The sequence below is a fragment of the Neophocaena asiaeorientalis genome, unplaced genomic scaffold (assembly GCF_003031525.2).
Source record: "Neophocaena asiaeorientalis asiaeorientalis breed wild unplaced genomic scaffold, Neophocaena_asiaeorientalis_V1.1 scaffold37, whole genome shotgun sequence".
NCBI lineage: Eukaryota > Metazoa > Chordata > Mammalia > Artiodactyla > Phocoenidae > Neophocaena > Neophocaena asiaeorientalis.
This window is the reverse complement of record NW_020174269.1, coordinates 1,089,582-1,116,371: the sequence shown is the minus strand read 5'-3', so window position 1 is coordinate 1,116,371 and position 26,790 is coordinate 1,089,582. Positions and strand designations below refer to the sequence as shown.

The 26,790-nt window shown below is 37.1% G+C and overlaps 1 protein-coding gene across 2 annotated transcripts in view; it reads left to right on the top strand.

The window, feature by feature from the left end:
* The window catches only part of HOMER1 (homer scaffold protein 1), a 124,504-nt gene that overhangs the window by 13,077 nt on the left and 84,637 nt on the right, over positions 1-26,790 (top strand). The window contains exon 1 of one of the 2 annotated variants that reach the window (XM_024755707.1): positions 13,406-13,489. The exons of the other annotated variant lie outside the window; for it this stretch is intronic. The gene's annotated coding sequence lies outside the window, so the exon portion shown is untranslated. Of the gene's footprint in view, positions 1-13,405; positions 13,490-26,790 lie in introns of those variants that run through there. 2 annotated transcript variants of the gene reach the window in all.

The following is a 26,790-nucleotide window of genomic DNA, read 5'->3' as shown; positions in this document are numbered from 1 at the left end:
TGAGGAGGGCGGGGTGGGGGGGGGGCAGTGAGGAGAGGGAAAATGTGTGAGGAGGTTGTTAGGGTATTTTGGGCAGGGGAGTGGCAAAGGTACAGCTTCAAAGGTGGCATATGCTAGTTAGAAAGTTTAAGGTAGTTTGGCATAACTCAGATATAATATAAAAGTAGATTTGGCTAGAAAGTTAGTCCAGGGATAGATGATGGCTGTGTCATGTCAGAGGATTGTACTTTCTGTAGATGAGTGGTCTCCACATGTTTTTGTGGCTCCCATATCAATGAAAGATGTTGGGCATATTCCTTCATATGTGTATATTTATAAGTTGCATGTCCTACTGTGTGTGTGTAAACACACATACATATATATTATAAAACATAAAAATAGAAATGAAAGAAGAGAAAATAACTTATTCCTGTACCCCACTTTAGAGGCCATTGCTTTACACAGTGGTGAGCAAAGGAACAATTTTAAGCTGGTAGAGTTAATACCATGCTTGTGTTTTAGATTAACTACTCAGGTTACAATATGGGATGAAGTTTTAGACTCGGAGGAGGGGTGTGTGTATATGAGAGAGAAATGAGTGGGGGTCTTGGACATCCTCAAGTTTAATTGTGTAATAGGTTAATGGCAGCAGCTTAGTCAAGAATAATGGCTTGAATTAAGGTAGAGTAGAACATGGGCTGAAGTCAAAAAGAGATTTAAGTAGTACTATCTATAGGCGTTGACAATGAACCCTGTTGATATAGAGGGGTAAGGAGATTGGCTTGGTCAGCCATTAGTTGAGATAGGGAACAAGGAGAAAAGCACGTTTGCAGTGAGGTGAGATGACGAATTGAGTAAAAATTGATGTATTTATGGCCAACTACGTGGGAATGTCTTATAGTTGGGTATCCAGGTCTGGTATTCAGGAAAAGAGAACTAGGCTGATGATAGAGTTTTGGGAATCATTAGAATATATAAGTAGTGGTTGAAACTTTGAATGTGGATGAGCTCATTCAGGATATTTATAGAAAAGGGCAGATCAGGCCTCTCTGGGGGAATAGTCATTTAAGGGGCAGCAAAGAAGCTGAGAGAGCTCTCAGGCTAGCACAGTGAGAGAACAGTGTCAAAAAGCCAAGAAAGGGAGTTTCCAGAATTGAGTAGCCAGGATCAAATGTAGCAAAAGCATCAAATGAGGCAAAAAATATCTATTAGGTTGGGTCAGTAGTGGTCCTTTAACGACCTTACCTTGAGAAGTTTGAGCAGCCTGGGATGAATCCAAATTGCCACCAGGTGATGATGCTAATGAAGGATGAGGAAGCAGGGACCATAAGTGTAGGCTTCTCCTTTAAGACTAAGCTTCTCTGAAATAGAGTGTAGCTTCAGCAAGCTCTAGAGTTCAAGAAATTGTTGTGGTTTTGTTTTCAAAATGGGACTAAGCATTCATTTTAGGCCCTGAGAAAGGAGTCCATAGCTAGGGGTATTTAAAAATTAGAGTACAGAGGGATAATTACTGAGAAAGGAGATGGGAGAGAGTGCAATCTGGAGCACAGGAGAAATAGTTAACCTTAAATAAGAGGCATATCTTCCTTGTAGACTGGAGCGATGTATGTATGGAAGGATATGATTGGGTTAAGTTTGTAGGTTGAAGGGCAGGAGACTGGGAGGGAGTTCCTTAGCTGGGGGACTCCATTTCCTCAATTCATTCCCTGATTCACGTAATAAACAAATATTTATTCTAAATGCCTGCTATGTGTCAGGCACTATTCTAAGTATATGAGCTACATCTGTGAACAAAGAGCCTTGCCTTCATGGGCATGTATTCTAGAAAATGATGAAAGACAAGGCCAGCTTCTGAGAGTGTAGAGCAGCGGTCCCCAACCTTTGTGGCACGGGGGACCGGTTTTGTGGAAGACAGTTTTTCCATGGGGTTGGGGGAGCAATATGGTTCGGGCAGTAATGCGAGCGCTGGGGAACGATGGGGCGCGACAGATGAAGCTTCGCTCACTCATCCACCACTCACCTCCTGCTCTGCGGCCCGGTTCCTAACAGGCCGCGGACCGTTACCATTCCGCGGCCCGGGGGTTGCGGACCCCTGGTGTAGAGGATGAAGGCTGGTCAGAGCCTTGGGAAGAGAGGTGAAGAATGGGAGAGATTACTGACCATGAACAGTGAGGAGCTTGGAGGGCCCACCTGAGGTTAAAGCACAGGTTTTGGTGCTCCTGCTGTGGAAACAGTCTAAATCCAGGTTGCTCCTGTACCTGAGAAGAGAACTGTGTCTTAGAAGGGCTTTCCTGGCCTCCATTCTGCTAAAAATGAAGCACGAAAGAGGTATGTCCAGTTTTGGTAGTGTTCTATTTAGAGTTATTTACATATGCCACTTTTCCCCACCCCAGTCCCCTTTTCCTTCTGTAGAGAACATTCTTATCTTAGGAAACCAACCTAACAAGTATTAAGTTTGCCAGAACGGCACCAGTTTCTTAACATTTAAAGCCTTTTCTGTGGGAAGCATCCTGGAACCTAGTCCTGTGGCATGTCCTGGAGCTCTCCTGAGTTCTGGGGCTCCATTTAATATTTATCTCCCCATCCCTCACTTGTGCCCTGTACACATGCCAAACACAACACACATGCACTCATGGGGAACCAGAGTGTAGAGGGGTCCTTTACTGAATTTTTTCTTCTGTCATACTGGGGAAAGTCACAGAGGTTAATTGATTGGCGTAAGCACTCGAACATTGCTCTGATGCCTATCGAGAACTCAGTATAGTATTACTATTTTGGAAGCAGTTTTGCAACTTTAACTTACCCTGTCTTTCTTACTCTTGATAAATGTAAATATTCTTAGTCTTCTTGGATGGGTGGGCTTTGTTTTCTTTCTAGTCATTCAAAATACCTGTACTCCTTGGCTAATTCTAGTTTCACTATCATGACAGCTTGGATAGCATTTTATTTTTTATGGGGACTTTCATGCTGGAGGAATGTGTCTTAACTAGCAAATTGAACAGCATTTTTCTTTTCTGTAGTAGTTAGAATCAGTTAAGAAACAGAGACTTTGAAGTGAAATAAATTTTACTTCAGCTTTTGTTCTATAAAGTTTAATTTCACCATCAAGCTCTAAATTGATGGGACTGGCACCATTTTTTAAAGTTTGTTTTTTTTTTTTAATTTAACCTCGAGAGATGGATTTAGGCTGCAGAAGCTCTAGCTGTGATATAGAACAGCATAGCATAATACAGGCAGAGCAGTTTAGAAATCAAATGAGGTCTTTTGAACCAGCCAGTGGCTACATTTAAATTATTGATCCTCTTAGCTCTGTGATCTTGGGCAGGTTACTTAAGTTTTGTATGTCTCAGTTGCCTCATCTGTAAAATGGGGATAGAATTATGAAGGTTAAAGGATCAAATATAAACAAGTTGTTAAAACATTGTGGCAATAGGAACTACTTAATAAATCACAGTTATTATAACTATAGTTTTTATACAGTTAAATTTCTGGTATTAAAACTAAGTTTTGTGTTTTTCTGACTTCTAAATAAAGAACATGAAAAAATTTTTTTAAGTTCTAGTATTACTGAAAGCCAAAGATAAGATTTTAGACTTTATCGCCTTCTAATAAAATACCCATTAATAAACCCCTTCCTCCTGTATTTTATATCCAAAGAACTTAAGCTGTTTAATGTTCTAATTTCATTGATTATCTTGGAATATCCTGATTTGGGGGGCCTTGATGGAACCATGAAAATATTAATTCTCAGTAAGGAAGTTGAGGTTTAAATATTATATGTGATAGGAATAATCACCTATTCTACTGTAATTAATTTTATAAGATGCACATACAACTGTTTTTATGAAAACTCTTTTGTATAGTTAAGCCATCTTGTTGGTCATCATTAATAGGTCTACAGAAGGTTATTTAAATATCTGATTAGGTCTTTCTTATTAGACATGTTCACCAATTACAAGAATCTTTAAAGTCAGATATTATTAAATTACTCAGATTAGAGTTTAATATAGGAAAAGGTAAGTAAAAAAACAAAAGAATAAAATATACTCATACTTATTACCTAAAAATATGTTTCTAAATTTTTATGATAGCATTAGTTTAGACTGTAAGTGTCATGAGGGCAGAAACTGCCTTATCTATTAATTCAAGTAACAGATGTTTATTGAGCGTCCACCGTGCACCCAGCACTTTTTCAGGTGCTGGGAATATTGCAGGGAACATAATAGACAAAAATTCCAGTCCTCATGAGATCACATTTTAATGTAAATTGTATCTGCACTGCTTGGCACATGACAGGTGTTCAAGAATATGTTTCTCTACACCCTTTAGCTGCCCCAGAGGCTGAGTATAAAGGTGCAAATAGTCTCCTTCCCTAGCCAGTTACTGTTAGGGGCTACAAGTCAAGTTACGCTAGGGGGCTTCGTACGTCCCCTCCATGGGTCTGTCTGCAGAGGTCACGGGACCCTGGAGGATTTTAAGCAGCAGAGTGAAATTTCAGTTCACGTCAAAGTGTTGCATTTATGCAGTTGAAATACTTGTTTGACCCCGGAGGGCCTGTTTTTCCTCTTTTAGTAACTGAATGTTGGGTCTAACTTGAATATAAGTTAAAAATTAAAGTAGTATATTAACTTTTTCAAGTAGAGTTTTCATGTAGATGGAGGAAAGAACCTTAGAGATATTCTGCCTGTTTTTTTTTTTAATTAATGTTTTGTTTCCCTTTGTTTTCAGATGCAGAAATAACCTTGTAAGTCGGTACCTGTGTTATTTTTGAGTGAAGCAGGTGAGGGCTTTGCCCAGAGTCCCAAAGTTAGATGGTGGTAGAGCCTAGCCCTCTATTGCTTGGCCTTGTGTTCTTTCTGAGTGGTGTACATACACCACTCACTACACCATCCATTAGTACAAGCCAACCTAAAAATCGGTTGTTTAACAAGTTTATACATTTCTTGTATTTTGAAATTTTGAAATCTCTCCCTTTTCTGAATCCTCTTAGCACTTTATATTACCTCTCCTGTGGCATTTGTCACTTTGTACTCTTACATAATTATCTTCTATTAGAAAAAAATTTTTTTCTAGTTGAAACCTCTCTGAGAATAGGCTGTGTATGTGGTTCCTCTTTGTATATTCCCCATAGCTCTTAACCGAATGCCTGGCATTCACTAGGTACTCAAATTATTAAACATGTACTCACAGAGATTATATTTTGGGTCTGGTAACCATGAAAACCCACAAGAATCTATTTAGCCTACAACAATTTAAGAAGCTCTTTGGTTTAGCCTCAAATCTAGGTTTGAATTCTGGCTTCATCCTCAACTTGGCTTTGTGATCTTCAATAGCTTACTTACATCCTTTTCTTCATCTGTAAAATGGAAATAGTATGTGCTCCATCCAGATTGACAATTTAGGTAGTAAAATGTATCCAAAGGATCTAGTGCTTGATGTACTTAATAGCCACTCAATAAATGGTAACTATTCCATTTTGAAATTTATTTTCTATTTATTATAAATGTGCAGATTTTAGTAATAGCTCTATTACTATGTGCAGGATTTATAATAACATAGAGGAAGTTCTGTGGTGAAAAGTTGACAATATTTTGGTGTGGTTATCAGATTGTAAAGTCTGGGGTTTTTGGGCTTACTAGTTATTTATTTAGGATGTCTGATTTGGGGCTCTATGGACTGATTTACACTGCGAAAACTTAAAAGCGACTGATAAATAAACTAGAACGGCAATTTATTAATAAGTCATTAGAAATACATCCTCTCCCATAGAAAAAAATGCCACAGTGGAACCCTTGCAATCAGGAGGTTGCTTGACGAGTAAAGGTAATTGATTGGATGTTTAGTGCTACAGTAGTCTCATGAATCAATCTTCATCTGCCACTGGGATTGTTGGGACCCCCTCACCCCCAGAGAGTGCTAGGGGCACTACCTAATCACCTCTCATGAATCGCCTGTTCTTACAAGTTATCTGCTTTTGTGTTGCATATTCTTGAAAGAAAAAGCAAAACACTTGGAGGTTTTATACTTAGTCATTAGCCTGTCATTTCTGCCTGAGTTTACAGCCTCACTTTGGTTGGATTAGGGGAGCTTAGATAGACTCCTAAATTTTTAAAATTTAAATTTTGTATTAAGAAAAGTTTTAATCATACAAAAACCTAAAGAGATTTGTATAATTAATCCCTATGCATCCGTCATCCAGCTTCAACAGTTATTAACATATGGCACATATTGTTTCATCTATACTGCCTGTCCCTCTCCACATTATTTTAAAGCAAATTCTAGACATGATATAATTTTACCTGTAAATATTAAGTATGTATCACTAAGAAATAGGACTATTTAAAAAAATATGTACAATACTATCATCATACCAAAAAATCCCACTAATAATTTCTTAACATCTGATCAGTGATCAGAGCTCCCCAATTACCTCATCAGTCTTTTTAAATCATTGAATTGTTCAAATCAGCTTCCAGACATGTTTCACACATTGCACTTGGTTGATACATTTCTTGGGTTCCTTTTAATCTATAACAGCATCCTCCCTTTCTTGCTGTTTATTTATCAAATTTGTCATCTAGAATTTTACATATTCTGGATTTGGCAGGCAGTATCCTCACGGTGTTGTTTAACTTGTTCCTCTGTTCTCCTGTCTTTGGTAAACTTGTGGCTAGGTCTAGGCTTGATTGGATTCAGGTTTGAAATTTTTCCCCCAAGAATATGTCATAGATGGTTGTGGTTTACTTCCTGTCTGTTGCATTATACCAGAAGGCACATAGCAGTGTCTTGGCAGTTCTCTTTTTGTATGTTAACGTTGATCATGGGGCTCGGTATTATCAACTTGATCCATCAATTATTCTTTCAGTGAAACCATTATATCTTAGTTATTTCTAATTTTATTCTCAAGGAGTACCTTGCTGTCAAACATTATTGCCTTTCTTCTAATTTGTTCTTCACATGCAGCCAGAATGATCTTTTAAATATTAGTTAGATCATGTACTACCCTGCTTAAAACTGTTCAGTAGTATCCTGTTACTCATAAACTAACACCTGAACTTCCACCCATTCTGTGAAGATCTGCATAACCTGGGCTTGATCTGCCTTTCTACACCTCATGTTATGCCAGTCTGTCCTTTGAGCGGAAGTACGCCTTTATTCATAGCATAGGCTCTTGTAGTAGACTGCCTGAGTGTGTGATCTTGGGCAAGTCATTTTAACTGCTCTGTGCCTCGGTTTCCCCATATTTTAAAGTCAGTGTTTTAAGAGTATATGCAATAGGATTCTAATGATAAAGTAATACATATAAATCACTTAAAACAATGCCATACAAAATAATAAATACCAAATATTAACTGTTGGTTGTTGCTGATGCTGGTGTTATCTCTCTCTCTGTGTTGCAGCCACACTGTATTTTTCAGTTTCTGGAACTGCCAAGCTCTTGCCAGCCTCAAGATCTATCCACATTGTTCTGATTATCTCTTTCTACATGACAAACCACTCAGAATTGAGTGGCCTAAAACAACAGTATCATTTATCTAGCTCACCAATATGCAAGCTGGGTAGAGCTTGGTGAGGACAGCTCATATCTGCTCTGTGTGGCACTGTCTGGGGTGGCTCAACCGGGGGCTGCGAGATCTGCTTTTAAATGGGTCATTCATATGGTTGGCAAGATAGTGTTGGCTCTTGACTGTGAACTCAGCCAGGGACCTTGGTTCTTCTCCGCAGTCTGTTTAGCTTTCCTTGCTGCATCGTGGTCAAGTTTGAAGAGTGAGTGCCCTACAAGAACCAGGCTGAAAGCTGGATGGCCTATTGCCACCTGGTCTCAGAAGTCATACTGCATCACTCTGGCCTCATTGTTTTGGTCTAGCAATCACAAAGGTCCATTCAGATTTAAGGGAAGAGGACATAAACTCCACCTCCTGATAGGCGGATGACATGGTTCTGGATGAGGGACAGGAGTTATTGTTGCAGCCATCTTTGGAAAATGCATTTTGTCACACACATGCTATTGTCTGAGCCTATGAAACACTATTATCACTCCGATTCCCACTCTTTAGCTAACTATCCAATCTAAATCTCTTCCTCCATTCCTGATGTGCACTCTCTTTCCCACAGCTCTCTATTTTCTTTGGCAATACTGATCACAGTTGGTAATTATGTCTTTAAGCCCATGAAGGTTAAGGCCTGTTATATCCAGTACCTTGCCTAGAATCCTTTGAAATGTTAAAATGTATTCTTTGTAACTTACAAATACAAGCATCATACATCATATTTTCATTAGCAATAGCATATTCCAAACTTTGTTGGAAGAAAGGAACAGAGATACAGAAACACCAGGAGTCAGTCCTTTAACTCCTCATAGTTCATCTCCTACTGTTAGCTTAGGGTGAGGATGGGGTAGAGGAGAAACACATATATAAATTTTGTGAGGGAGAGGAGGTAGGAGGAGGAAGCAGTTTGAACGGCTGAATTCCTACTATTCTCCCTGTACTTTTAAACCTAAACCCACAAGTCTATTTTCTATTCCCCTATTCCTCTAGGATCCAGTTCATGGCAAAAGGCTTCTAGCTGGTCTGACAAAGAAATACTCACGACTCTCAGGGAGCAGCCAAATAGATGTACTTTATTCAAGAAAAGCTAACCCGACCCTCACTCAGAAACAGTGTTCTTTTACTTTTGGCATGGATCCAACAAGATTAGGTTCCCGGTTTCTCAGCCCCTGGGAGACTGGGTAGGAAAGAGAGAATAGACTTTTCGAAGTGAGATATAGATAACAGCAAGAAAAACAGCTGTTGATGCCTCAGATATTGTGGCCTGGGAATAGTTAGGTGGTGTAGAAGTTTTCACAAATTCTAAAGGCTTTTATTAGTTAATAAACATAGCATGCCAGTTGCCGAGTGTTAGAGACAGAAGGGTGAACAAACTCTTGGAGCTTGCAATCTGGGGATGGGAGTAGACTTTATGATTACTTTGACTTTTAACCTACATATGTCTTTATATTTTAAATGATTTTTAAAATGATTTTCTTATAAACATATGGTTAGATGTTCCTTTATATCCAGTATGACAGTCTCTGCCTTTTAATTGGGGTCTTTAGACCATATACATTTAATATGATTATTGATATTATTTGGGTTTAAGTCTACCATCTTGTTTGCAGTTTGTCCCATCTATTCTTTGTTGCCCTTCTTGCTCTTTTGCCTTGTTTTGGCATACTTACTTGAGTATATTTTATAATTCCTTTTATTTACTATAGAAATAAAAGGAATACTTTTATTTATTTATTTATTTATTTATTTATACTATGTTGGCTTACTAACTGTACCTCTAAATATGTTTTGTTGTTGTTTAGTGATTCTTTAGTGTTTATAGTATGCACTCATCACACTCTACCTTCAGGTGGTATTATATCTCTCACATATAATAAGAACCTTACAATAGTATAGTGTTTGTGCTATTATACATTTTACTTCTATTAATAACATAACCCTCAAAATAAATTGTTATTTTTACTTAATTATGTTTTTAAAATTTATTTTATTAATCTATTTTTGGCTGTATTGGGTCTTCATTGCTGTGCATGGGCTTTCTCTAGTTATGGCAAGCAGGGCCTGCTCTTCGTTGCAGTGCGGGGTCTTCTCATTGCGGTGACTTCTCTTGTTCCAGAGCATGGGCTTTAGGTGTGCGGGCTTCAGTAGTTGTGGCATGCAGGTTCAGTAGTTGTGGCTCGCGGGCTCTAGAGGGCAGGCTCAGTAGTTGTGGCGCACGGGCTTAGTTGCTCTGCAGCATGTGGGATCCTCCTGGACCAGGGATTGAACCCATGTCCCCTGCATTGGCAGGTGGATTCTTAACCACTGTGCCACTAGGGAAGTCCCTTAATTATTTTTCAAGAGATTTTTAAAATAAGGAAAAAAACATTATATTTAGCCACATATTTACCATTTTTGGTGCTCTTCATTCCTTTGAGTAGCTCTAGATATCGATATCCATATGGTATCATTTTCTTCTACCTAAAACTTCCCTTTAACATTGTCTCACAGTACAGGTCTACCAATGGTGGATTCTTTCAGGTTTTGTGTGTCTTGAGAAAATAATTTCACCCTCATTTTTTTAAAGGTTTTTTTTTTTGAGGTAAAATTCATGTAACATGAAAGTAACCATTAACTATTTTAAAGCATATAGCATTTAGCACGTTGAAGAGGTTATGTAAACATTGCCTCTGTCTAGTTCTAAGATATTTTCATCACCCTAAATTCACTTCTTTTTTTTTTTTTTTTTTTTTTTGCGGAACGCGGGCCTCTCACTGTTGTGGCCTCTCCCATTACAGAGCACAGGCTCAGCAGCCATGGCTCACGGGCCCAGCCGCTCTGTGGCATGTGGGATCTTCCCAGACTGGGGCACGAACGCGTGTCCCCTGCATCGGCAGGTGGACTCTCAACCACTGCGCCACCAGGGAAGCCCTCACTTTCATTTTTGAAATATGTTTTTACTGGGTAGAGAATTCTTGATGAATTTTTCTTTTCATACTTTCAAGATATTGTTTCACTGTCTTCTGGCTTGTGTTGTTTCCAGTGAGAAGTCTGCTATCATTTTTCCTTCGTTCCTCTGTATGTAATGTGCCCCACAATCCTGAGATTGTGTTTAAGGTTTTCTCTTTATCATTGGTTTTAAGCAATTTAATTATGATGTCCCTTGGTGTAGTTTTTTTCATGTTTCTTTGTGCTTCAAGTTTGTCAAGCTTTTTGGGTTTGGGATATTATCCAGTTTGTAAATTTTCCAACCGTAATTTCTTCAGATATTTTTTTCCATTCTTCCCATCTTTGAGGATTTCAATTGCATGTATATTAGGCTACTTGAAGTTGTTCCATAATAATTACATTGATACTCTATTTTTGTGGGTTTTTTTCTCTGTGCTTTATTTTGAGTAGTTTCTATTTCTGTATCTTCAAATTAGTTTTCTTTTCTTTGGCAGTGTTTAATTTGCTGTTAATTTCATCCAGTATGTTTTTCATCTCCAGAAAACTGATTTGGGGCTTTTATATATCTTCAAGTCTCTCCCTAAAATGCTTATGCTTTCCTCTGCCTTCTTGAACATGTGGACTATCATTATAATAACTATCTTAATGTCCTTGTCTACTAGTCCTATCATCTGTGTCATTTCTGGGTCTGTTTCTGTTGACTGATTTTTCTGTTCTTTATGGATTTAATTCTCTGAGTGTTAGATATTTAGAATTTTAGTTTATTGAGTGCTGAATATTTTTGTATTTTAAATATTCTTGTAGAAGGGCCTAATGAAAGAAGCAGGATATTTTCTAATATTTATATGGAGATAATAACTTGTATAGTTATAACACTCAGAGGGAATGAGGAAGTAAAACATATTTGTTAGCATGACAATAACAAAGATTTATGACTTATGAGATTTTGAATCAGTCAGTGAGTAATTCAAAAATGAAGAAGAATGAAACTTAGTCTAGTTTTCATTGCCAGACAACATTCTCTTCTTTGGGAGTAGTGAAAAGTCCTGGGCTTTGCAGTTGGTCTTGGATTTGAATCCTAGAGATACCAGTACTGGCTGTGACCTTTGGCCAATTATTTAAACTGTCCTCCAAGTCCTTTTTTGTTTGTATGTTTGTTTTTAATCTAACTTCTTTTATATCTTAGAGTTGTTTTGAGATGGAAATGAGAATTTATATAAGGCGTTTACATGTAATAGGAATTCAACAAAATGTTACTTTCTTCCTCTACCTTTTCTCCTTTTAGCTGTTTCATTTTGCAACAGTGCTGCTTTTGAATCACATGTTGGTTTGAAATGGGAGGAAAATAGTCACTACTCAACTACTCTTGTTACTCTTGAACAATTATTGTAACTCTTCCCATGGCAAGAGTTATTCTTGAGCTTTAATTTTCATCAAATTACCTGCAGTTGAAAATACCCAGTTGGCAAACAACTTGCCTAAAATTGCTTTAATACATTCAAATTTGCTTCTATTAAGATTTTATGCTATTTTTTTCAGTTATTCTATCCCTATTAAGTAAACATATTATTTGAGGTATATGATGAGAAACTTATTTTTAACACAGTTTAGAATAAATTAATTCTGTAAATGGCAGAGGGTTAATAGATTTTAACTGAAGATTTGTACCGTCTATTAGTGTATTAGTTTCCTATGTCTGCTGTAACAAATTACCACAAAGTTGGTATTAAGATAACACACATTTATCCTCTTACAGTTCTAGATGTCAGAAGTCCAAAATCAGTTTCACGGGGTGAAACCAAGGTGTCAGCAGGGCTGCAGTCCCTCAGGAAGCTCTAGGGGAGAATGGTCTCCTTGCCTTTTCCACTTTCTGGAGCTGCATTCCTTGTATTCATGGTTCATGGCTGCTTCTTCCATTTCAAAGCCATCAGTGTAGCATCTTCCAATCTCCCTGACTCTTCTCCTTTTGTCACATAAGCTTCTTCTTTAGTTAAATCTCCCTCTGCCACCTTCTTATAAGGACACTTGTGGTTACATTTCGGGTCCACCAGCATAATCCAGAAGAATCTCTCCATCTAAGGAGTCTTAATCACAGCTGCAAAATCCTGTTTACCAACAAGGTAACATTCACAGGTTCTGGGTATTAGGAGCTGGATATCTTTGGGGGCAATTATTCAACCTTCCACAATTATTTAAAGAGGATATCAATAAATCCTATTTTTCAAATGGTATAATTTTTTTTTGCAGCCCTACATTTAAAAGATCTGTCAATTTACTGAAGTCTTCTGTTGCTCTCCCATTTTACATTGATTATTTACAATTTCACCTAGTGAAGTATGTTTTTTTCTATGTCCACGTCACAAACATTTAGTTGTGATGATTGATAAGAAAAAGACTGTTTAAATGTATTTCCTAAAGTAGTTCATACAGCCCACTTTATAAAACTTGTTTATATGTAATCTAACCTTTCTAACTGTGTGTGTGTGCGTGCATGTGTGTGTAGGAATCCTGTAATGGTTCAGGCAGCTTTTTCAGAAAGTATAAAGTACACCTAGTTAGGGAATTACATTTTTAAAACTGAAGGGAAACACTTTCCTGGAAAAACTTCTTTATCAGAGGAGAAGTGTTCAATAAAATGCTGGAAGAATTAAATTCTTAAGATCTTTTCTGCCAGAAAGAAACCAAATCAAGACAGGGAAAACAACAAGGAGAAAGTAGGAAGTATCTTCACAAGTGTATAGCTCCTCTTTCATCAAAATATGCGTATTATTCCTGTCATGTAATCCTTTTCAGAAATGCCGTGTGTGATGAAACCTAGTTCATGTCTGAAGCAGATATAAGATACGTTGGAATTAGTAACTTTAGTCTCAAAGACCAATGTTTTCACCTCAGACAGGCTAACACTATTATTGTTATTGTTATTATTGTATTTTGTTACAGAGGTGAAATCATTGTATCAAAATACAGATCAGAGAGTTATCTTCCTTTGCAGAAGGAAAGCTCAAGAACTATGATAATTGGCATGACTAAAAGTAAGTTTTTGGATTCTTCCAAACCACACTATCATTCCAATAAAGTGTTATAATACAAATTGTTTTCAAAATACAAGTAAAAGGTAAGTGGTGCCAGTGCACATAACATATATCCCATGAAAACACTTAAGTACTCTTTTTTTTTTTTTTTTTTTTTTTTTTGCGATACGCGGGCCTGTCACTGTTGTGGCCTCTCCCACTGCGGAGTACAGGCTCCGGACGCGCAGGCTCAGCGGCCATGGCTCACGGGGCCAGCCGCTCTGCGGCATGTGGGATCCTCCGGGACCGGGGCACAAACCCGTGTCCCCTGCATCGGCAGGCGGACTCTCAACCACTGCGCCACCAGGGAAGCCCTTTGAGTACTCTTAACAGTGCTTAACATGCATAGTAAGCATAGTTGTCTAGCTATACTATCCCACTTCTGTCAACAAAATTTCAGCTCAAAGGTCAGGCAAGAATTTGGTTACATCAGTGAACTTGGGTTTACCTGGCAAAAGTATTCTTTCCCATCCAAGGAGTCAGTGTAGGATAAAGATGTGGGCTCTGGAGCCAGGCCGTGTTTGTGTGCTGGCTCTACCGTGTGTCATCTTGAGCAAATTACATACCCTCTCTATGCCCCAGGTTCCTCATCTGCAAAAGTGGGTGAATAGCAACTACCTCACACAGGTTGAGAGGATTAAATAACACAGGTGTAGTGCTTATAACAGTGGCCATATGGTAAGCTCTCAAAAATGTTAATTATAACCAAAGAATTTACCACATATCCATTTTGTGAGTTTAGGCTTTTGTTTTCAGGCTTAAAAGTGGCATATTTGAATTTCTTAGTTTGAATTATCCAGTCTACGGATCTCTTCCTTTGGCACAAATGATGGAAGTTGTATGCTTATTGATTTATAGAAGGGAAACGGTTAAGATGTTATATCATTCCAACTGCAAAAGGTTAAAAACTCAACTTTTTTGTCACTATTACTTTTTAAAATTCAGTAACTAGTGTTTAAGCTATTCAGATTTTATTATATTAGTTCTGTAATCTTTCAGTTACTACAGAGAATTGCCAGTAATTTGTAAAATCAGGAACAAGGTAAAACAGGATGGTTAAAGATACAGTGTTGAAAAGAAACATGAGTAGATACAGCAGACACCTGAGATAAGATCAGTATTAGTGGAAAACAGAACATGGCTGAGCTTCTTGACAAATGAGAAGTGTGTCGAGTTGTAGTCTTGTTTCAGCATAACAGCAAGCAGACAAGTTTTTCCCTAGCACTGTCATATGAAATACTGAATAATATGGGGATCCAAAGGGAGTTTGTTGTTAGTCTGTTAAGAGATTCAAGGGAGAACTTTAAATCTTAATTCAGTGAAGGCTTTCTTCTAAGAAATTGCGATAAGCAGAAATTTGCCTTCTGGCTCTATTAATAATATAAGGGGAGGGAAAGTTTAGTCTTGGAGAATTTATAATAGTTAGCAGGATTTTTTAAAATCTTTTTTCGATTATAATTGCTTTACAGTGTTGTGTGAGTTTCTGCTGTACAACAAAGTGAATCAGCTATATGTGTACATATATCCCCTCCCTCTTGCATCTCCCTCCCACCCTCCTCACCCCACCCCACCCCTCTAGGCCGTCACAAAGCACTGAGCTGATCTCCCTGTGCTATGCAGCTGCTTCTCACTAGCTACCTATTTTACACATGGTAGTGTATATATGTCAATGCTACTCTCTCAGTTCATCCCACCTGCCCCTTCCCCTCCCATGTCCACAAGTTTGTTCTCTACGTCTGTGTCTCTATTCCTGCCTGACCACTAGGTTTATCGGTACCATTTTTCTAGATGCCATATATATGTGTTAATATACGGTATTTGTTTTTTTCTTTCTGACTTCATTCTGTATGACAGACTCTAGGTGCATCCACATCACTACAAATGACTCAACAAATACTTTTGATATTTCTGCCAAAGTAGAAAATAGTAGAAAAGAATGAATGCATTTAGGATACTGGGGATAGGAAGGCGTTGATTTTTTTTAAAAGTGTTATGGCCTAGCTTATAAATTCATATAAACTTTGCATTTTTCTCTAGCCATATTTATTTTTGATATGATTTTTTTTTAGTACCATGATGTAAAATTGTTGTAGGATGACATGCTGTGCTCCTGTGCTGTTTGTAGTACCCTTGCTGTTAAGACCACCGCTCTCTCCTTGAGGAATAAGGCTAACTTGTTTTTTCTCAAATGTCTCAAAAAGAGCATTCAATTGAGGCTCTAGAGCACTTTTTCACATGATGAGAGGCTATGTTTGAGTAGGAAAGATTCAAGAGTAGATTTTACCACTTTGTCCAGAATCCAGGTTTTAGACTTTTATAGAAGAACTGAAGAGAACTGGTTCCTAAATGGTCACTGAATAGTTGGATGAGGCGACCTTAATCCGAGTTCTGTTATTATCCACTTAGATAGTGTGGAATGTCTGCCAAACACAAAGGCTTTAGCATAATTGATACTTTTCTATTTATCAATTGGTTCAGCTAATATTTGTACTTAATGTTTAGTTAATCCATCATCATCTTCTACGCTTTGTTAGCTGGAGAACCAGTTAGGGAACTTTCTCCAGGTTTAGATGATTGGCTTTCTTAGAGTTGATATTTTACAGGATTTCTTAGGACAAGCTTGCTGGTTCACAATTAAAGGCACACAAGTAGTTTTAGATTATTGCTGTATAGGATAACTCTAGGTATTGTTACACACCATAAAGAGAATTCTGAGGAGACCTAGTTGATGAAAAAACTTGCATCAGTGGAGATTTGTAGGAAGTATTCCACAGGCAAGAGTGTCTCCAAATCTCTGTTTGCCAGATGAATCCATTATCACTCAAGCTGTAATATTTTTAACTGTCATTCACTTTTTTAAAAATTTAAGGCATATATTCAGTAAAGTGCACAAATCTAAAGCTCACTGGATGTTTACATAGCTATTTATTTGTGTAATCACCGAGATAACATTCCACTAACTGTGTTTTTTTAAAGCAAGGAAATACATTGCATTAATATTGTTTGCTCAGATTTTTTTCTTATAAATATAGTACATGTTCACATATTGAAAAGTTGAGATAAGAAAAAATAAGTCATTTGTAATCCCACCACCAACTCTAAATGTCTTGGTATATAGTCATTTATTCATTTATTTGTTAAGTATTTTCTGGGTGCTTAATATGTGCCAGGTGTTCGTGTTGCTGGGAACACAGCCCTGATTAAAAATGGCAAAATCCTTGTCCTTAAGGAGATAACACTTTAGCTGGGGGAGAGGGATAATAAATAAGAAAATATGTTGTATGTCAGATGGTGATAAGTGCAGTGGGGAACAGTAAAAGAAGGGGGATAGGAAGTCCTGGGAGAGGAGAGGAAGGGGCTACAGTTTTTATATAGGGCAACCAGGAAGGCCTCACTGCGAAAGTAACACTTGAGCAAACACCTGAAGGAGACAAAGGGAGATTCTAGACAGATCTGAGGGGAAAGAGTGCTTCAGGCAAAGGCCTTGAGGTAGGGTGTGCTTGGCATTGTTTGAGAAACAAGGAGGGCCGTGTGGCTGGGCAAAAAACAGTAAGCAAATGGCATTTTGTTCTTTTTTATGGCTGAGTAATATTCCATTGTATGTATGTGCCACATCTTCTTTATCCATTCCTCTGTTGATGGACACTTAGGTTGCTTCCATGTCCTGGCTATTGTAAATAGTGTTGCAGTGAACACTGGGGTGCATGTATCTTTTCGAATATTACTCAGCCATAAAAAAGAACAAAATAATGCCATTTGCAGCAAAATGAATGGACCTAGAGATTGTCATACGGAGTGAAGTAAGTCAGACAGAGAAAGACAAATATCATATGATATCACTTATATGTGGAATCTAAAAAAAGGGGTATTAATGAACTTACATACAAAACAGGAGTAGAGTCACAGATGTAGAAAACAAACTCATGGTTACCAGCGGGTAAGGGGGAGGAGGGATAAATTGGGAGATTGGAATTGACATATACATACTACTATGTATAAAATAGATAACTAATAAGAACCTGCTGTATAGCACAGGGAACTCTGCTGAATACTTTGTAATGGCCTAGATGGGAAAAGAATCTAAAAAAAAAGAAAGAGTGAATATATGTATAGGTATAACTGATTTACTTTGCTCTACACTTGAAACTAACACAACATTGTAAATCAACTATACTCCAATAAAAATTAAAACAAAACAAAACAGTAAGCTACAGAAAGGTTGGAGAGGGAGCAGGGGTCCTATCCTGTAGTGGTTTTTCCTCCTGAGAGGTGATTCCACATGAGAATCACCTTGGAAGTGGGGCTGCCCACCAGACCAGTGATTCTAGGGCTTGGGGCCAGGTGTTTGTAATGCAGCCAGGGTTGAGAAACACTGATGGCAGGTCTTTAGACCATTTTAAGGACTTTGGCTTTTACTATGAGATGGGAAGCCATTAGAGGGTTTTGAGCAATGTTCCACCTGATTTAGGATTTATTACTTTAAAACTCTATATTATGAAAATTTTTAGACATACAAAAAAGTAGAAAATATAGTCTCCTATACCACCATTTTCCCACCCACTTCAGTAGCAACCTCATTTTGCCTTACTTGGTTTATCCTAACCTCTTGCCCCCCCTTTTTTTTTTCCTGGAGTATTTAAATACTAGCTTCAGTTTTTAGAAGAATCACTCTGGTTTCTGTGTTGGGAAAAGACAAGGCAGGGCAAGGGCAGAATATAAGTATATCTTCCATGGATTTTTTTCTCTGAATATACAGTTGACCCTTGAACAACACGGGTTTGCGCTGCGAGGGTCCACTTACGCTTGGATTTTTTTTGCTAGATACATATCACGATACTGCACGATCTAAGGTTGGTTGAATCCAAGGATACAGAGAGCTGACTGTAAAGTTGTACTTGGGTTTTTGACTGCTCAGAGTATTGGTGCCCTTAACCCTCACGTTGTTCAGGATTCAACTGTAGATAAATTTTTAAACAAAAATTGAATTGTGCTGTGTTAACAGTTTTACATAAACTCTTTTCACTTACTATATTGGACACCTTATGTCACTGAATATTCTGGAACTTTGTTTTTTAGTGGCTACATAGGATTCCGTTATGTGGATCTACCATGATTTATTTGATCTTATGTCATTAGATGTTTTAATTTACAATCTTTGCTTATCATAAACAGTGTGGTGATACATCGCTGTAGCTGAATCTCTGCATATATATATATATATATATATATATATAATTTCCTTAAGGTAAGTTCCTAGAATGGAATTGCTATGTCAAAGGATATGCACAGAAATTTAAAGCTTTTTATATGCATTGTCAAAGTGTTTTTGGAAAGCCTTTACTAATTTATACCCCCACTAGGTATTTCTGAAAGTGTCAGATTTCCTTAAACTCAAACATTGAATTTTTTCATTAAAAAAATAAAAGGTTTCCTGTTTTGACAGGTGAAAAAATGATAACTCATGGTTTTAATTTGCAGTTCTTTGATTCCTAGTGAGGTTGAATTTCATTTCCATTTGCATTTTTTAAAAAATACGCTTATTATATCATTTTCTAGCTGTGTGACTTTGGATAAGTCACTTAGGACCTATGCTTTTGTACTATGAAATGGGTGTTGTATACCTGCTTCACAGAGTTTTCATAAACATTAAGTAAAAGCATTTTTTATCTCTAGGTTTTTAAACTTTTTGATCCACAGTAGGAAAAAAAAAAGACATCCTAAAAAAATGTCATGAAGAACCTAGGGGTAAGATAGGAATAAAGACGCAGACCTACTGGAGAACGGACTTGAGGATATGGGGAGGGGGAAGTGTGAGTTTTGACAGGGCGAGAGAGAGTCATGGACATATACACACTAACAAACGTAGTAAGGTAGATAGCTGGGGGGAAGCAGCCGCAAGGCACAGGGATATTAGCTCGGTGCTTTGTGACAGCCTGGAAGGGTGGGATGGGGAGAGTGGGAGGGAGGGAGACGCAAGAGGGAAGACATATGGGATCATATGTATATGTATAGCTGATTCACTTTGTTATAAAGCAGAAACTAACACACCATTGTAAAGCAATTATACCCCAATAAAGATGTTTAAAAAAAAAAAAAAAAAAAAAAAAAAGACATCCTACTTTGTGACAAGCATATATAAATATGTAGCCAAAAGTTTCATGAAATGATACATATACCCTTACCAAGTGTGATACAGTCTGATGTTTTATTTTCTCATTCATTTCTTAAAATGCCCATTAAATTAATTATAACCCTCTGGGTTGTGACCCAGTGTTTGAAAAACACTCTCATAAGCTCTGGAGTACTATATCTTGTCAGGTGCTCTTTTATCTTTAGTGATTATCTCTTCCGGGTAGCTCAGAAGTCAGCCTCCCTTTACCTCTACTAAATTCATTTTCAGAAAAGATAAAGAGGAAACAAACAACCAAATCTAGCTTACTGTACTGTTGAATCAAATTTTTGGTCAGTGAAAAATGTTAAAGAACTTCATAGTCAGAAAATGTGTTTGTTTGGGCTTTTGTGATACCATAATGACTGAATTGTTAACACAGTTGTTGTGTAATAGATCTAATGCATTTGAGCAAAACACCACATAATTACAGGGATTGATTGTATTTGCAAAACCCCAAATTGGGACACAGCATCTGATAGTTTTGCCTATAATTTTTGTTACCTGAAAAGCCGACAAAAATGGAAAACATAGATCACATTTAGTTATATTTAGTACAGCCTTTTTCAATGGAAAAATAAAACAGTATGAAAGCTAGGTAATCCTGAGATACTGAGCGACCATGCATAAAATATCAGATGCTGTTCATTGGTAGAACTTGTAGCTAAACTACTTGAGGACCACTCAGAAAAGAGATAAATCTGATTATTAGCTGTGACTAGAGGAAACTTGATCAGATGAAAGTGAGAATCACTTCCAAGCTTGAGGGCTGTTGGAATGAAAATTGCAGAGAGAAACAGAGTGGGAATGGACTGATGGCGTTTACTATTTGGAAAGCATCCGGGAGTTTAATGTATTTGAGAAGAGAATTGTGTTGTTACTTTTGACCTCTAGTTTAACATTAAATATGTTTTATCTGTTAAAATTATTTTTTGATGCTAAGACAGAAAAATTTTTTGATGACTCTAAGTTAAAAATTTGACTAATACACATTTACCATTCTCATACTCGCCCCTCCACGAAGGAGAAAATTTTAAGGCATGTCAGAAACAATTTGGTACAAAAATATGAAAACTAAATTTTATACCAAAGAACTGTAATTTACCTTTGAAAAATAGCAGAATATATATGTTATATCTATACTATATTGATTTTTAAACATTAAATGTCATCAGATTTAGAAAAATAAGCAACTCTGCCTTTCTCTATGTTAGTGGGTGTTCACCTTAATTAAGTTCACCTAAATTCTAACATGTGGTTAGAATTGTATATATGAGATGTTTCCATGCATATAGTTTGAGTGATGACTTTGGATTCTGGTCTTTTCACTCTCTGCAGCTAAGATAGGGTTTTAAACAAGCTTAGGAATAAGGGTAGAAATCTTTTGGGCTCAAATGGCCCAGAAATATATGAAGACCTCACTAGTAATCAGGGATGTGCAAATTCAGCAATGGTGAAATACCATTTCATGCCCATCAAGTTGGCACAAATTACTTGGACCTTACCAAGTGTTGGGAGGAAATAATATTAGACTATTAAAGTATAAACTGGTACATGTGTTGTGAGAAGCAATATGGAAATGTGCTATGGTGCATACCCCGTGACCAGGAATTCAGCTTCTAGTATCTCTCTTGCATGTGTACACAAGTGAACATACAGGGTCATTGTTTGTAATAGTGCAGAAACTGGAACAACCTATATGTCTATCAGTAAGGAAGTGGCTACAAAAATTGTCCAGTATTTTCCACTTGAAATACAGTATGAGTAATACATGTAATTTTAAATTTACAGTTTCTAAAAGGTAAGATAAATTTTAATATATGTTGACAATACAGTTGACCCTTGAACAGTGCTGGGGTTAGGGGGACCAACCTCCCACTCAGTCAAAAATCTGCTTATAACTTCTGACACCCCCAAAACCTAACTACTGATATCCTATTATTGACCAGTACTGTTACCAGTAACATTAATAGTTGGTTAACACATATTTTATACGCTATATGTATTATATAGTGTATTCTTATAATACAATAAGCTAGACAAAACGAAACGTCATTAAGAAAATCATAAGGAAGTGAAAATACATTTACAGTATTGTATTTATCAATATCATTAAGTATATATCATCTGTTTACAAGATGAATCACCTGTCAGTACCTACATCGATATCGTCTTATATGATACAAAACAGTGTAGATGTTATATATATTGCTAACACTAGATATCAAAAGTGATAAGATAATGTGAAAAAATTCATTTTTATTTACAGGTGTAACAATTCATGCACTGATAACGAAGAGGCAGCAATGTGATGGCTTTATGGTAGCCTAGTGTTAATAATCAATACAATTGCTTCACAGTAGCCTAGCCTATACACTAATGAATGAATGATTATAAAATTTTTATGGCATACAGTATTACAGTCATATTCATAATATAGTATTAGAAACATTGTTACCTTTTTTTTTTTTTTGGCCACGCCAAGTGGCATGCAGGATCTTAATTCCCCCACCAGGGATCGAACCCGCACCCCCTGCATTGGAGGCATGGAGTTTTAACCACCAGACCGCCGTTAACTTTTTTTTTAAACTGCTTACCTGTGATGATAGGCTGATACACAGTTTCTCCAATTATCAGAGAGAGGGGCATACTGTACGGTAATGTAATTCTTTGAAAGCAAAGTTAAACAGTAAGAAAACTAACTCGTTAATTTTTTTTTTTTTAGAAGATGTTGGTATTTTTGCTGTGTTGTGTCGTCGTTTCTATGCGAGGGCTTTCTCTAGTGTGGCAAGCGGGAGCCACTCTTCATCGTGGTGCGCGGGTCTCTCACTATCGCGGACTCTCTTGTTGCGGAGCACAGGCTCCAGACGCGCAGGCTCAGTAGTTGTGGCTCACGGGCCTAGTTGCTCCACGGCATGTGGGATCCTCCCAGACCAGGGCTCGAACCCGTGTGCCCTGCATTAGCAGGCAGATTCTCAACCACTGCACCACCAGGGAAGCCCTCATTATTAATTTTATATTAAATATTACTCACCTTATAATTATGGGAGGATAGACCAGTATCTACATATATTTTATGCATTCGTGACATAGCTAACTTTTTCTTATTTTTTCAATTTTCCTAGGCTATGTGGTTTGTCTGTGAGTTTTTTCAAACTGTTGTGTAATCTGCAAAAAATTTTCTAATATATTTATTGGAAAAAATCCGAGTGTAAGTAGACCTGCACAGTTCAAATCCATGTTCAAGGGTCAACTGTATATCCATAATATTTTTAACATATGTAAAGAGATTCAGATATTACATTCTTTTTTCATACTATCCACTGTGTATTTTGCACTTAGAGCACCTCTCAGTTTGGATGCTAAAATTTTTATCAAAAATACTTGATCTGAATTTAAATTTCATAAAATTTACACTTGAAACAGTAGATTCACATATCCAAGTTGTTCCATACATGCTTAGAAGTATTTCAGTAACTGACTTACTTGAGTATCAAATAAACTGATTCACTTCCTCAATTGCCCTAGCCACATTTCAAATGCTCAGTAGTCACCGTATTGGATAGTGCAGTTCTGATCATAGTGCCAACTTTTGCACAGCAGTTTAAAAAAAAAATCTACATATGCATAAAATAAAATGTGGCTGATTTAGTCAGATTTCTCAGTGTTAATAAGAATTATAGAGAAATGGTGTGCGGTTTTATTGTTTGTTTTGAGCAATTAAAAATATTCAGAGTAATACAGGGAATAATGTAACATCTATGCAACCACTATTCAAATGTAGCAAATGTTAATATTTTGCCAAAATACCTTTGGATCTTTCTCTTCAATATTTTGCCAAAATACCTTTGGATCTTTCTCTTCAATCATAGGTTTATTTTTTAGAGTATTTGCTTGTTCAGATAGAATATGGATTGCATATTCACTTGGTTAGTTTGTAGTAAGTGTAAAGGAAAAGGGTACCTAAGAGTATGATTGTTCCTTGAAGTATTGTTGGTATTATAACTTAAATAATCTTTTAACATTTAATTCACTTAAAAAGTTTCTAGGAATTGGATGTCTACTAGAAAAGTACTTATTTTGGATTTTTAGGAATATGCCATATATATTAACAAGAATTAAATTCTCATTAACAAGAGGCTATTTTCCTTAGATTTCCCTAGTGTATACTGTGAGTTCTCAGAATATAGCTTTATTTAGTGGAAATCAACTGGGAAAAGAAGAATGTTTAAAGTCTAGTGAAATTGAAAGTACAGTACTAATTTTAAATGTAGCTGAGTTACCAGGAATACCTCCTCATGTATTTTAAAGCACCAAGTATTTTATCTGAAATAAATAGAGTTTTAAAAGGGGGAGTGGGGCAGAGATGATGTCACTTGGAAGTCAATACTCAAAGGACCTAGCAAGCCAGGTCCTTTGAGTACTGAAGATGTTGCTTAAATATATACATTGAGTGGGTTTACTTGCTCTTTCCAATGAATTTGAACATATACCTTTGATCTTTTAAATGTAGCTACTGATTAAAGTGCCCAAAGCAAATAAGTACTGTAATCCCTTTTAATAACTAGTGCTGTGCCTTAATGAAAGGACTGAGACTGAGAAAAAAAAAAAGAAAACTTAAAATGAAGGCTGTATATAAGGAGTATAAACAATGTTGTTACTGTTTGAAGTACAGTTTTATAATTTAGTAATCTTAAACTCCAGATTGAAAATTTTAATTTATTTGATTATATTTTCTTCAGATATGCTAATTAAGTCAAATACCTGATGTCATGAAGATATTTCTGATGCGCAATTGTTATGATACAATGATTTTCTTAAAAAATCTTTCGTTTGAATGTGTAATTAACCAGTTCAAAGACCAAGGAATTCAGATCATACACTTTTTAATAATTCTTCCAGAAAAGACGTTTTGTAGTTGTTGGTGTCACATTTTAATTCTGTATACCTATGTTATAGCAATCTCCTTTACGATTTTGTTTTTGCTGTATAGTAACTTGGAATTTTAAACAAACACCTGCTATGTTTTTGGTTCATCACTAGATGGCGCTCTTGTGGTACAATTATGTGTGCGGTAGCCATTAGTCGGATAAGCTTTGCTTGCCTCAGAGGAAGCATGTGTTATTTGTTTGTTTTAAAGAAAATTCAAAATGGATAAGTAATCACCTGTTAAACACATAACATGGTAATAGAAATACATAGCTGACAATATGCAGTCATAATCTTTGAGCCGCGTCAAAACAGCTGTTTCAGTCAGTAAGATTTTTCTTACAGGCCTGTGCTGGGAGAGTAGAGCTGGGTGGTGGGATAGCGGAAGTAAACCAATTACCTGATAATCCAGTGGAATTACACTTTATATTACTGACTAGTACAGGACAGTTCTTGTGAGGACATTCCAGTGCTTGAGCTCCAGCTTGTCTGAAGACATGAGTGCCAGCTCATAATGGCACTGAGACTAAACTCTTCAGGCATTGCATTTGAGGTTAAATGGTCATTTGTGTCCATCCACTCCTTGTCTTATCCTTGCCCATGTCATTTTGGCCTTAACACCTATTGTCCTGCTTCTCTTCTCACTTCAAACTCCAAAGACCAAGCTAAAGGTAGAATGTTTTTTGTCTTACTTCCTGTGTATTTACTTCTAATGAAGGAAGGAAGTGGACATATCTTCAGCACTTCCAGAGCCATAGTTGGACACATTTGGAATTTCTGCTCCTGTCTTACTTTCCCTTTATTCCTCTTTATGAATAATAAGAATGCTTTCAGATGATGTCCTGTTAAGTTAGTTGAGTTCCAAGCTATTAAAAATTGTCACTTATTCTATGGTTCTTTGACAGTCTTCAAAAGTGGCCCCTAAAGCATTCTTTTCTCAGCATTAACTGTGATGTAAGTGTAGCTTCCTACACTGTGCCACTTAAGAAAATCTTTTAGTACTAGAACAAGTTTTAAAAGTTAAATAGTACTTAAGGTTTGTAAAGACAAGTACTAGTTTCCTATCTCATCTTGTCCTTCATCTAGCCCCGTCCCCCCAGGCAACTGCTTTTACAAATTCCCATTTTTATTTCTCTGCATTTGTCTGCATATCTCTAATATGCTGTTATACTGCTGTTTCTTGATTAAAAGACTTGAATATTAAATCCGTATAGCAGAAAGTCAATTGATAATGAACCTTTATGATTTCCGTGTTTCTTCCACCCATCTCAATCAGTTAGCCTTATAAATTTTTCCATTGATTACCTCTACAGTATTAAATGGGGCCCTAAAAATCTAATTCTGTGTGGATCTGTGTTACAAAGTTAATGAATGACCAGTGTGTGCTAGCTAGCCAGGAGAACTGGAAGACCACCAATCGCATTTTATTGGGGAGCACGTTATTGCAGAATTTATTATATGTAAGCCTCTTTCCTTAATTATTATTTGTGTAATTTTTTAAATGACAACTGCTTGGAACAACTAGGAAACTTGTTTTATCACATAAAAAGCCTAGAGGCTGAGTCATTGATTCAATGACATAATCAAGGAAACAGATTCCTGGTTTTTCCATCTGCTCTTGTTCACAATGTTGGCTTTGTTCTCAGGTTAGCTGCTCTCAAGGTCCTAAGATGACTCTTCAGGTCCGAGTGTCACTGCAAACACAACGTTATTTAAGAGAACGTTCCTTCTTATGTGTGTGTTTTGTTTTTTTTTTTTTTGTGGTACGCGGGCCTCTCACTGTTGTGGCCCCTCCCGTTGCGGAGCACAGGCTCCGGACGCGTAGGCTCAGCGGCCATGGCTCACAGGCCCAGCCGCTCCGCGGCATGTGGGATCTTCCCGGACTGGGTTACAAACCCGTGTCCCCTGCATTGGCAGGCGGACTCTCAACCACTGCCCCACCAGGGAAGTCCTTATCTGTGTATCTTTTTGTGAGTGTACCCAGGAGCTTCCAGCAAACCTTCCCTGATTATCTCATTAGCCAGAACTGCTTCAGAGGTCCATTCCTAAACGGACTTCTGGCAAGGAGAATGGGATTGCATTGATGATCTTAGTGAAGCTCACAGTCATGTGGAGGAGGATAGAGAACAACATCTGAGGTGTGTTAAGAAGGAGCCAGGAGGAA